This window comes from Panthera leo, chromosome B3 (assembly GCF_018350215.1).
Source record: "Panthera leo isolate Ple1 chromosome B3, P.leo_Ple1_pat1.1, whole genome shotgun sequence".
NCBI classification, from domain to species: Eukaryota; Metazoa; Chordata; class Mammalia; order Carnivora; family Felidae; genus Panthera; species Panthera leo.
Window position 1 is genome coordinate 112,631,068 of NC_056684.1, and position 12,103 is coordinate 112,643,170.

The 12,103-nt window shown below is 39.0% G+C and overlaps 1 protein-coding gene across 4 annotated transcripts in view; it reads left to right on the top strand.

Moving 5' to 3' along the window:
• Positions 1 to 3,940: 3,940 nt before the first annotated feature.
• PALS1 (protein associated with LIN7 1, MAGUK family member) overlaps positions 3,941 to 12,103 on the top strand; it is a 99,925-nt gene continuing 91,762 nt past the window's right edge. The window contains exon 1 of one of the 4 annotated variants that reach the window (XM_042943555.1): positions 3,941 to 4,005. The gene's annotated coding sequence lies outside the window, so the exon portion shown is untranslated. Of the gene's footprint in view, positions 4,006 to 4,048; positions 4,128 to 12,103 lie in introns of those variants that run through there. The other 3 variants (XM_042943549.1, XM_042943554.1, XM_042943551.1) reach the window with 3 other exon arrangements.

Sequence of the window (12,103 nt, forward strand, 5' to 3'; positions counted from 1 at the left end):
AGCCCAGAGGATAAAATGGAGAAAATGCTCAGTGGCATCCAATGCTGCTGGCAAGTCAAAGAAGATGAGAACCAAACATTAACCTTTGCATTTAACAAAGTGGCTCTAATTAATGACTTTGACAAAGGTTATTTTGAAGCAGTGGTGGAGTTAAAGCTCAGAGTCAGTCCAAGAGAGGATAAAAGAGGCATTTAAGTTCAACTCTGGAGTTCAGCACAGATAACATCCCATTCCCAGTCATAGATATTCACATATAGATATGAATTAAAGCAGCAGCGAAGATTTGTTGTACAGACAAAATAGAGATTTGATTGGGAGCTTAGTGAGGAAAAGATATGGGAAATTTTTATAGCTATTTTCAAGGAGAACAAACTTGATTTCCTTTCTCTTGGCATTAAGTCTTGATCTTTCCTTCATTTAAAAAATTTCCAAGGGGTTGGCTCAGTCGGTTAAGTGTCTCATTCTTGATTTCCGCTCAGGTCAAGATCTCATGGTTCGTGGGTTTGAGCCTCATATGGGGCTCTGTGCTGACGGTGCAGAGCCTGTTTGGGATTTCTCTATCCCTCTCTCTCTCTCAAAATAAATAAATTAAAATAAATTTTTTCAAAGCTCCGGATTTGTCTACCTCCTCTCTTCAAAATAAAATTTTTCCAGGACCATGTTTTATGTGTCTACTCATCCCCAGCCTGGCACAGAACCATCCAAGTAAGGTACAAATGAAAGTGTGATAAATGACTCACATCCTAAATACTGAATATCTTACCCTGACGTTATGGTTGATACTTGTTGTTCCCATAATAAGCCCATACTTTTCTTTGCGTACTTCACCTATTTAAATTGATAAACGTTTTTTACTCATCTTTTTAAAGTCATGTACAAGACCTTGGTTTTTCTATTATTGAAGGTATTTTCATAATAGTTTATTCTCTATTCCTTTCTTTGTCACCCATCATTACATAGTATAAGACTTTACCTTTGAGTCCACAGAACACTTTATTTTCATTTACCATACTTTCCTAATGTATTTTATCTATATGGGATTGTCTTGTCCCTCTCCCAAGCTGCCTGTTAATTCCTCCCGGATGAGAACTGTCACATTTTAATTCCTTACAGTACAGCAAGTATCAGCATATATTTTTTGAATTAATGTGTGAATAGTAAAGCTATTTGAGTTGAATGATACTGACCTGTACTAAATAATACTGCCGCTAACCTTAGACAGTGGGACCTCTCATTCCGCATGGCAACAACTGCATAATGCTTTTAGCTTAGAGACATAATTTTTTTAGCTAGATGAAAGGTGAAGAAACACATCAAAATAATAACTAAACACAAGGAAATTCAAAAACTTCAGGGCTTGTTGGTTTGCTTTCTTTAACTTTTTAAATATTTATTTTTGAGAGAGAACAGAGAGAGTGTGCACGCAAATTCACGGGGTGGCAGGGAGGGGCAGAGAGAGAGAGGGAGATACAGAATCCAAAGCAGGCTCCAGGCTCCAAGCTGTCAGCACAGAACCTGACGTGGGGCTCCAATCCACAGACCATGAGATCATGACCTGAGCTGAAGTCAGATGCTTAACCAACTGAGCCACCCAGGCACCCCTGTTGGTTTGCTTTTTTTTGGCTATTTTATACTTTTTAAATATATGTAGTTAATAATGAACTCACCTACTAATTGCTTATTTCATAACATACATGAATCAATGAGTATTCTTTTAGTTTACATATTTCTGATCTCTGGTTCATACAATTATAGAGATTAGGCTGCTAACTCAGTTATGGAAACAGCTTTAACTAGTGCCTAGAGGTAAGAAAACCAGAGGGATATTGATTATAACCTTTAGTTAAGGATTTCCCATATAATGGTGAATGGTAGAATCTTGAAAACTGAGATTTCAGATCTGTTGCAAATGTCTGAAATGAATTATTAACATATTTCCTCAAGACTTTAATGAAATAAAATAGTATAACATTATATTATATAAACATATAATAGAGGCTGTTGGCAGATGCCAAAATAAGGAAGGCAGAAGGGTATTTGCTGCCGTTACTTTCCACTGTACACTTGACTTTACAGTTTGCCTTTTACTACTTCACCCAAAATACTTAGTTACAAATTTGCCAGAGTGATTCGGTGGGTGAACTTCCCTATGACAAGAATGAATGACTCTTTTGAGGTTTTAAACCACAGATTACCCATTTCATTCTTTTTTAAGGATGAATACTATATTTTCTAACCCCCTAAGCCATCCATGTTACATTCCATATACAGAGGCTACCAGAATTTTAAATCTAAAACCAAACAAACAAAACCCGGAAACAAGAAACATATTACAGATGAGAAAATTTAGGCCCAGGAATCTTGTCATGTATCCCAGAAGTAGTTATCATCAAATCACAGAACTAGTTATCATCAAAACTACAACTCAAATAGAATCACCTTACCTCCACTTTCTATACCTTTTCTTCTTCTTCTTCTTCTTCTTCTTCTTCTTCTTCTTCTTCTTCACACAAGGATAGTAATTTGAATGATTTGGGGATTCTGGGAATGTAATATTTAGCAGAGAATACATTTTTTTTTTAATCTGCCATTGGGTCCACCCTCTTTTAAAACGAAAATACCTTTAGGAAGTAAAAATAATATTTGGAAAGCACTTTAGAAAGGTATTTCCCCATATTTTGAGATCAGTAGCTTCTCTCTCACACAGATAGTGATCGCCATTCTATTAGGGTGGGGTCCTGTGACAGAGGAGTCCAAGCAGCTGGTGAAGCAAGGCTAGGTAGCTGGAGGGTTCATTTGGGCGGTGGTGTTTTGTAAACCTGCTTGGGGCCAGGCAATTGGAAGATATGGGTAAAGAGTGACTATCTTCCTAAGGGGCCATTTCTCTGAACAGGTAGATCAGTGGTTCTTAACTGTAGGTGATTTTGCCACCAGGGGACCTTTGGCAACGTCTAGAGACATTTTGCTGGTCACCAATGGGGGTAGTGGTACTACTGGCACCCAATAGGGAGAGACCAGGGATGCTGCTAAACATCCTACAATGCACCGAACAGCCCCCATGACAAATTAGCTGGTCCAAATTCAGTAGCGCTAAGAATGGGAAACCCTGTGCCAGAGGAAGAAAAACTCATCGAGGAGCTTAGAGGAAGCTTCTTGAATTATTATTTACTTTACGCATTTAAGAGAAAATAGGTTACATACACGCCTTTTTTAATTTCCTTTTTGGATGTAGGAGTCCTGGAGACTTTTTGTGGATTTCCTTGCACTGCATACGGGGTGGCCCAGGTAACTAAGTGCATTCACTTGAGTTTTGCGAAACAGCTGTGGCCCTTCTTCCTTTCCGTTTTTCAGAACTCGGTCCTAGCTGCTAGCTTTTTGGAGTTTTCTGCCGTAACAGAGAATTCTGTGGGACGCTACACATATCCAGGTGTTTAAGTATGTCATGGTTCTTTAAACAAATGTTAGATTGTGTGACGTGCCTCACAGAACACTGGAGTTGCCTCAACGGGAATCAGATCTTCAGGAGCTGACTGACGGGCAGTCAGGGAGACTAAGGTCAAGGGCTCTCCCGACTACAGCCCGCGTCGGACTAAGTCTCAGGGAAATCTCACGTCCCCACACGGCCCGGCCGGGCGGCTCAACCTCAAAGCGGTTGCCTCCCGCGGACGAGCAAAAAGCAGCTCGCGTCTCACTTAGAGGCGCGCAAGTGCGCGCGACCCACGGCTCGGGGCTGCGGGGCGGACCAACGAGTGGGCCCTCCCTCCACGCCGGCGCGGGATTGGGCGAACCGCGCCAGCCTCCCGGCCTAGCAGCGGGCGGGGCGCGCCGAGGAGGGAACTGGGATAGGCGCGCCCGCTGCGCCAGCGTCCCGGGGGCGCGTGCGCGGTCTCGCGGCGGCCGCGGGGGCCGGTCTCGCGCGGTCTCGAGGCGGAGTTGCTGGCGGCGGTGGCGGCGGTGACGGCGGCGACTGGCGGTGGGGCGCAGGCGGGGTCTAAGGATTGTGAGGTGGGGAATCGGGAGTTTCTGGGTTCTTTATCCGGTATTTTAAGTGCCGCAGGGGAGCTGTCGTTTGTGCAGTGTGTGGGAGCGGCCGGGGCGGGAGGATCGCCGGCCGCCGTGGCGCAGAGGTAAGAGGACCAGCGGCGGCTCTGTGTGGAGATCTTAATCAACAGGTCCCCGGGAGCGCGTCGGGGGAGGGGCGGCGGGGCTTGTCCCCTCCCCCACCCGCCGCTCGCACTGCCCGGGCGGGACCGGCGGCTGCTCTGCTGGCGTCTCCAGGCGGCGGGAGCCGCGGGCTGGCGGCGCAGGGCGTGAGCCCAACCTTTGTCCCCCGGGGGGAACGCTGGCAGGCCCTGCCCGCTCCCTCTGCCTTGGCGTGGGACCACCCTGGCGGGGGCTCCTGCCTGCTCGGCCCGAAACGCCGGGGCACAGCAGGGAGTCCCCTCTTCTCTGCGCCCCCGCTCCCGAGTTCGCGACTCCTGGGACTCCCCCTAAAGCGGGAAGGGGAGATCGGCGGGGCGAACACTTTCCTTTAGAAGACGGAATGTAGTCAGCGTTCCTCTGCCTGACTCAGCTCCTGGTATTCGGCTGCTCTTTGCGTTCTTTAAACAAATAAACAGTTCCTACTTCCTTGTGTCCACTTTTAAAGAAAACCCTAATCTCGTTAATGGTTTCTGATAATTTACTTCAAGTTTGCAAGGTGAACTTTGAAGCCTGTAAATTGTTGTAACCTTCATTTAATGAAAGACGCTTTAAATAATCTTTGGTGCAAATTATGTAACTTCCTAATAATAATAACAACTCACCTTCTGTTTAGTTGATTGGCATACAGTAATGTGTACGGAATTTAGGTTTCGGTCGGAAGGTTTTTCTTGGCAGTGGCGCTAAAATTAAAATCTGATAGCTAGGTTTTTAGAAGTATGTAAGTGTGTGTTTCATCTCCGTGCTTGTTTAGAATTGTAAGAATTTAGATTTGGAAAGCCCATAGAACAGGACTTTTGAAATACTGATTTTCCTGACGAGGTAAAAGGTGTTAATATTTCTGATTTTTAAAAAAGTAATCTCATGCTTTAATAATAGTATCCTAATTATGCCTTTGGAATATACCAGAAGTTAATAACCTATTAAATTCTGCAGTAGGAGCAAATGACATGTGGTTATTGGTGTCTTTGATGTTTAAATATTGGTGGTAATGAAATTGTTAAGTAAGCTTTTTTTGAATTATGAACTACTGTGTGTGTGCGTGTGTGGTTTTTTTTTTTTCTTTTTTCACTAGTTCCCTGTGGACATGGCATAATAAACTTTAAAAGGCTCTTTAAACTATTGTAGTAGGCTGAAGCTATTAAATTATAATGTAAGATCTTTATAGATGAACAGGCAAAAATACGAAAAGCAATTCATTATTTTATCTTTTTTAAAAAAATAATTTTTATCATGTATCTAAATGACTTTTGTAGACAGACCTGAACTTGACAAGTAAAGGTGGACTCATTAATAATATTAACTTGATTTAGAATATTAAAATGGGAGAATTTTATCTGAGGGTGACCCAAGTCAGTATGGTGGGTTTTGCGGTTTATATGCTCTTTCTAAATTATGATCTTGATTAAAAAGTTCATCACAAACCAGGAAATTTGGTCCATTTTATGTATCAATATACTAAGATGTTCTGTTTCTCTGATAGTTTCTGATTTCAGGGTGTCTGAGAAAAAATAGTTTCTCAACATAGATTCTTTATAATTCTTGATTATATATTTATTGAATCATAGAATTCTTGAGTTGGAAATAATCTTAGTGTTGTATAGCTTAACGTCTTCATTTTCTAGGAAAAGGAAAGTGAGGTTTATAGAGTTAAGGAGTCCATAGTTTGACTGCTTATTAGTGGCAAAGTTGAGACTAAATGCTGAATACTTGTCTCCAGATTCCAAGTACAGTGCTCTTTTCACTATATACTATTGTTAGATAAACAAACCAGTAAACTATTCTTCTCAAAATCGTATATGTTGCTAGCACGATTGAATCTTCCTGCATTTCTTTTCTTTTTTTAAATAACCACTGAATGCAATTACTTCACTGCTTTCAGTTTTTCAATTATTTTGTTTTCAGATTTTCAGTATTTTAAACAATGTTTAGTGAATATCTTTGTGCATGTTCCCTCACGCACATGTATGAGGGTTTCCCTAGAAAGTATACCTACCTGTAGGTGGAATTGCTGGGCCATAGGTTGATGCGCATTTTCAGCTTTGCTAGCTGCTATCACATTATCCTCTAAAGTTGTAACAATTTGCATTACTGCCAACAATGTACACGTCATCCTTGCCCGCACTTGGAATTGTTAGGTGGCATGGTCAGATAATTAATTTTATGCCAATCTGATAAATGATGTTTTGTTTTCTTTGTTTTAAAAAGATTTTAACTTTATTTTTAATTTACATGAAATGAAATTAATGCTTTTTCTTGGACATTTGTTTTGACAAATGCATAGAGCTGTGTGACTACCAAAATCGGGTACAGATCCAGCACCCAAAATTCCCTTAAGCTGCTCTTCTGTAATCAACCCTTCTTTCACCTGTAACCCTTGGCAATTAATGACCTGTTGTCTTCCCCTGGAGTGTGTCTTTTCTAGACTATCATATAAATGGAATCAATTAGTATTTATTTAGCCTTTTGAGTCTTGTTTCTTTCATTTAGCATAATACAGGTGGGTATTCATTCATGTTGTGAGGCTATCAGCAGTTCCTTCTGTTTTACTGCTGAATGTAGTATTCCATTGTATGGATTTACCACAGTTAGCTTATTTGCCAGTTGAAGGATATTTGAGTTAGTTTTTTAAATTAAAAAGATTTTTTTAACCATGAAAAAGCTGCTATAAATCTCTAGGAACAGTTTTTGTGTGAACATAAGTCTTCCTTTCTGGGTCATATGGTAAGTGTGTGTTTAAACTTAAAAACCGGTGTGTGGTAGGCAGAATAATGGCCCACAAAGATAGCTTAATCCCTAGAACCTGTGAATAAATTAGGTTACGTGGTAAAGGCAAAATAAAGTTGCAGTGGAATTAAGGTTGCTAATCAGTTGACTTTAAAATTGGGAGGTTATCCTGGATTGTCTAGGTAGATCCGATGTATCATGAAAGTGCTTTTTAAAAGGGAAAGAGAGAAGCAGTATAGTAAGAAAAAAAAAAAGATGTAAAACAGAAGCAGCACCAGAGGGATAGATGAAGAGTTCTTGGTTTTGAGGATGGAGAGAGGAGTCAGTGATAAACTAAAGGAATGTGGTCTTTAGAAGTTGGAAAAGGCTAGGAAATGGATTAACAGAACACAGCTTTGCCAGCATTCTTGATTATAGCCCAGGGAGACCTATCTCAGATTTTTAACGAAAAGAACTGGAAAATAATAAATTTGTGTTGTTTTAAACCACTAAGTCTTTGGTAATTTGTTACACAGCATACTTTTCCAAAGAGCCTGAACCACTTTGTATTCCTACCAGCAATGTGTGAAGAATGTTCCAGTTACTTTACATCCTCATCACTATGTATGGTCAGATTTTTTACCTTTACATTCTGATAGGTTTGTAGCCTTATCTCATTGTGGTTTTTATTTGCATTTTCTTGTGACTAATATGTTGAACATCTTTTCATATGCTTATTTACCATCTGTGTATCTTCTGGTGAAGCAAAATCTTTTGCCCATTTTAAAATTGTATTTTCTTGGGCACATGGGTGGCTCAGTTGGTTGAGCATCTGATTTCAGCTCAGGTTGTGATCTCTCAGTTCGTGAGTTCCAGCCCCACATCGGGCTCACTGTTGTCAGCCCGTCAACGCAGAGCCGGCTTCAGATCCGCTGTTCCCCTCTGGCCCTATCCTGATTGCACTGTCCCCAAATTGGATTTTCTTAATGATGAGTTTTGAGTTTTTCATGGTCCTTTGTCAAACAGGTGATTTGCAGTGATTTTCTGCCAGTTTGTGGCTTGCCTTTTCCATTCTCATAACCGTGCTTTTTGAAAACAGGTTTTACATTTTGATGAAGTGCAAAGTATCAGTATTTGTGTGTGTGTATGTGTATCTCCTGGCATTATATATAAGCACTCTGTCTAACCCAACGTCACAAAGGTTTTTCCTGTTTACAAGTTTTATAGTTTTATGTATATTAAATTTAGATCTGTTTTCCTTTTTGAGTTAATTTTTACATAAAGAGAATTTAGGGTTGAGTTTCATTTATTTGTCCAGTTGTTCCATGACCATTTGTTGAAAAGACTATATCCTTTCTCCATTGAATTGCCTTTGTCTCTTGGTCAAAAAACATTTGACTACATTTTTATGGGCCTATTTCTAGACTCTTGTGTTTCATTGATCTGTTTGTCTATCCTTTACCAATATCACAAAGTCTTGATTACTATAGTTTTAAAACAAATCTTGAAATCAGGTAATGTGAGTTCTTCCATATTTATTCATTTTTAAAAATTGTTTTAGTTATTTTAGTTCTTTTGCCTTTCCATATAAATGTTAGGATCCTCTTGTTAATATCCACACAAAAAAAAATGCTAGGATTTTGATTGGGATTGTGTTTTATAGATAAACAAGGATGATTGACATCTTAACAAAATTGAGTTTTTCCAGTAAGAACATAGTATTTTTCTCCATTTACCTAGGTCTTCCTTTCATGTATGTTTTGTAGTTTTCAACATATAAATCCTGTAGGTACTTGATTAAATCTATACTTAAGTATTTCAATTTTTTGGTCCTATTATAAATGATTTTTTAAAAAAGCATGGGTTCTAATTGACCATTGCTAGTATATAGAAATATAATAGATTTTTTTTGTATTGACTTTGTACCCTCAGTTTTTACCAGACTCGTTCATTAGTTCTAGGGGTGTTTGTTTGTTTTTTGGTGGATTTCCTGGGGTTTTCTAAGTAGACAGTCATGTCATCTGTGAATAAAGAACTGTTTCTTTCTAATCTGATGCCTTTTCTTTTTTTGATTTATTGCACTTACTGCACATCTCACATTCTAATGAGATGTTTGAATAGGAGTGATGAAAGGAAACATCTTTGCTTTGTTTACAGTCTTAAAGGGAGATCATTCAGTCTTTCACCTTTAAATATGATGTTAGCTGTAGATAATTTCATAGATTCTCTAAATCAAGTTAAGGCAATTTTCCCTGAGGTTGCCTGGGGTTTTTTCATGAGTAGATGTTGAATTTTGTCAAATGCCTTTTCTGTATCTGTTGACGTAATCATGTGGGTATCTTTTCTGAAATCTGTTAATATGGTGACTTACACTAAGCAATTTTCAAATGTTGAACTAGCCTTGCATATTTCTAGGAAAGCTCTGGAGTTGTTTCAAATAAAAGTAATTTTGGGTTATTTTTCTTTGACTTGTATACATTAGCATTTATTCTTAACAATGAAGAAGGAAACTGAATATAAGATTTTGTGAGAGGGGTGCCTGGGTGGCTCAGTCAGTTGAGTGTCGGACTTCGGCTCAGGTCATGATCTCGCGGTCTGTGAGTTCAAGCCCCATGTCCGGGCTCTGTGCTGACAGCTCAGAGCCTGGAGCCTGCTTCAGATTCTGTGTCTCCCTCTCTCTCTGCCCTTCCCCCGCTCATGCTCTGTCTCTCTCTCTCTCTCTCTCTCTCTCTCTCTGTCAAAAATAAATAAACATTAAAAAAAATTTTTTTTTAATTTTGTGAGTGAAGTGTTGTTTTTTTTAAACGTATATTTATTTTTGGGAGAGCAAGACAGAGACAGTGCGAGCAGGGATGGGGCAGAGAGAGAGGGAGACACAGAATCTGAAGCAGGCTCTGGGCTCTGGAGCTCTAACCCATGAACCATGAGATCATGACCTGAGCTGAAGTTGGACGCTTAACCAGTTGAGCCACACAGGTGCCCTGCGAGTAAAGTGTTTATAAAGGCAGAGGAGTCAAGATATTCTTTAATAGTTATGTATATTTTACATGTTGGTAGGACTTAAGTTTTCTTGGTCTATACTGGAGTTTGTACACTGTAGTTTACCACTGCAGGACTCTTGTCTAAAATTACTAAATGAAGGAAGAAAATATTATTTGTATCATTGTAATCAAATACTTCTCATGCTAATTTAGGAAAGCTGTTTAAATTTATTTGAATGCTGAAGTAAATTTGGAATGAAGATGAAATTATTTAATTAGAAGATTTTTACTTGGAATAAAAGCAATGGGAATTTTAATTTTTTTTTTTTAATGTTTGTTTATTTTTGAGAGACAGAGCGTGTGAGCAGGGGAAGGACAGAGAGAGGGAGACACAGAATCTGAAGTAGGCTCCAGTCTCTGAGCTGTCAGCACAGAGCCTGACGCGGGCTCAAACTCATGATCCATTAGATCATGACCTAAGCTGAAGTCAGATGCTCAACCGACTGAGCCACCCAGGCACCCCAAAAGCAATGGGAATTTTAAAAAACAACAAAAACCCAGCCTCTTTCCTCACATCAGAAAATCAACCACAGACCTTTGAGAAATCACATAAATGTTTGTCTTAGTGTAGAATGAATTTAGTGATGTATTAAATCAAAAATATGAAGTGAAATATAAGTTACCTGTAAGAAAAAGGCTCTTTTTTGCTGTACTGAAGATGTTCCTTCATGCAGATTTTGGGACATGGTAAAAAGATGCATGTTCATTTTAACATTTGGAATTGTGAAGTTTTTCCTCCATCAGTTCAAACTAAACCTTCATTATGAAAATAAAGTTTCAGTAATTTCATAATCAAGCTGTTTAGTTTCAACATTTTTATAAGTTTGGGCTTATATGATTTAATCATAAAATTCAAGCATTGTGGCCTCTGTCTCATATAATTTTAAAGTTTTCTTTTTAGTTTACTAGTTGTCCCAAGACCCTGAACATTGAAGTTTTGAGGCCTCTGAGGTTCTTGGCAATTTTGATCCTCTAAGGCAAGGGTTGACAACTTTCTGTAAAGGGCCAAGATAGTAAATACTTAAGCTTTGGGGGCCATATCATTTCTATTGCAAGTACTCAACTCTGCTGTTACAGTGTAAAGGCAGCCAAAGAAGTGAATGTTCCAGTAAAACTTTATTTATAAAAACAGGGTTTGCCTGACTTGACCTGTGGTTTTAGTTTGCCTACTTTTGTTTTGGGCAAAAAGTCAGCAGGAGAAATGAAAATAATTGTAGTAATGTAGTTGTAAGAGCATTAGGATGAGCTTAGTTGGGAAATTAGTCCATGCTGTAATTCCCAGCCAGGCTCTCACTTTCCTCGTCTGTAACATGTAGCTGCCTCAGAAAATGATTAAAAAGATTAAAATAAGGTATTGAAGGCCCTGAGCAAAATATTCTGACAGGTGGTAGATACTTAGTATTTGCCTCTCCTCCTCCAATTTTGTTGCTGTGTAATGCTTTGTGATCAACAGATATTAAATAATTAAGGAGATTCAGGTTTTTTACAGTTTGTAGTATACCTAAAGTTATTCCAAATATTAGAAATTATTAGAATAAGGATTAGAAATAATTGTGTTTATGTTTATAGCTAAATTGCTTTGAATTATGTTTTTTTTTTTTAATGTTTATTTTTGAGAGAGAGCACGAGCAGGGGAGGGGCAGGGAGAGAGGGAGAAAGAGGATCCGAAGCGGGCTCTGTGTTGACAGCAGAGAGCCTGACATGGGACTTGAAACACGAACTGTGAGATCATGACCTGAGCCAAGGTAGGATGCTCAAACTGACTGAACCACCCAGGTGGTCCGACATTAGATTGTTTTAAGAGAACTTATTAGTTGTTCAAAATTGGAAGCAGGATCATGGAATTAACTCAATAGTATGCAAGTGACTTTAAGGATTGAGTTTATAATGTTTAAGAATTACAAATTTATTTAAATATATCATAGTTTATTTAACGATATTACTTTATTGTTGGTGGACCTATGAGTTGTTTCTAGTTTTTGGTTGCTATGAATAATATTATGAGTGTTCTGTACATTCATCATGGTGTATATAAGTACATGTGTTTCTCTAGGGCTGTGCTCTCCAGTATCCAGTATGGCAGTCACTAGCCGCATGTGACTAAATGTAAATTGACTGAAATTAAAAATTCAGTTCCTCTGTTGCAGGAGCAACAT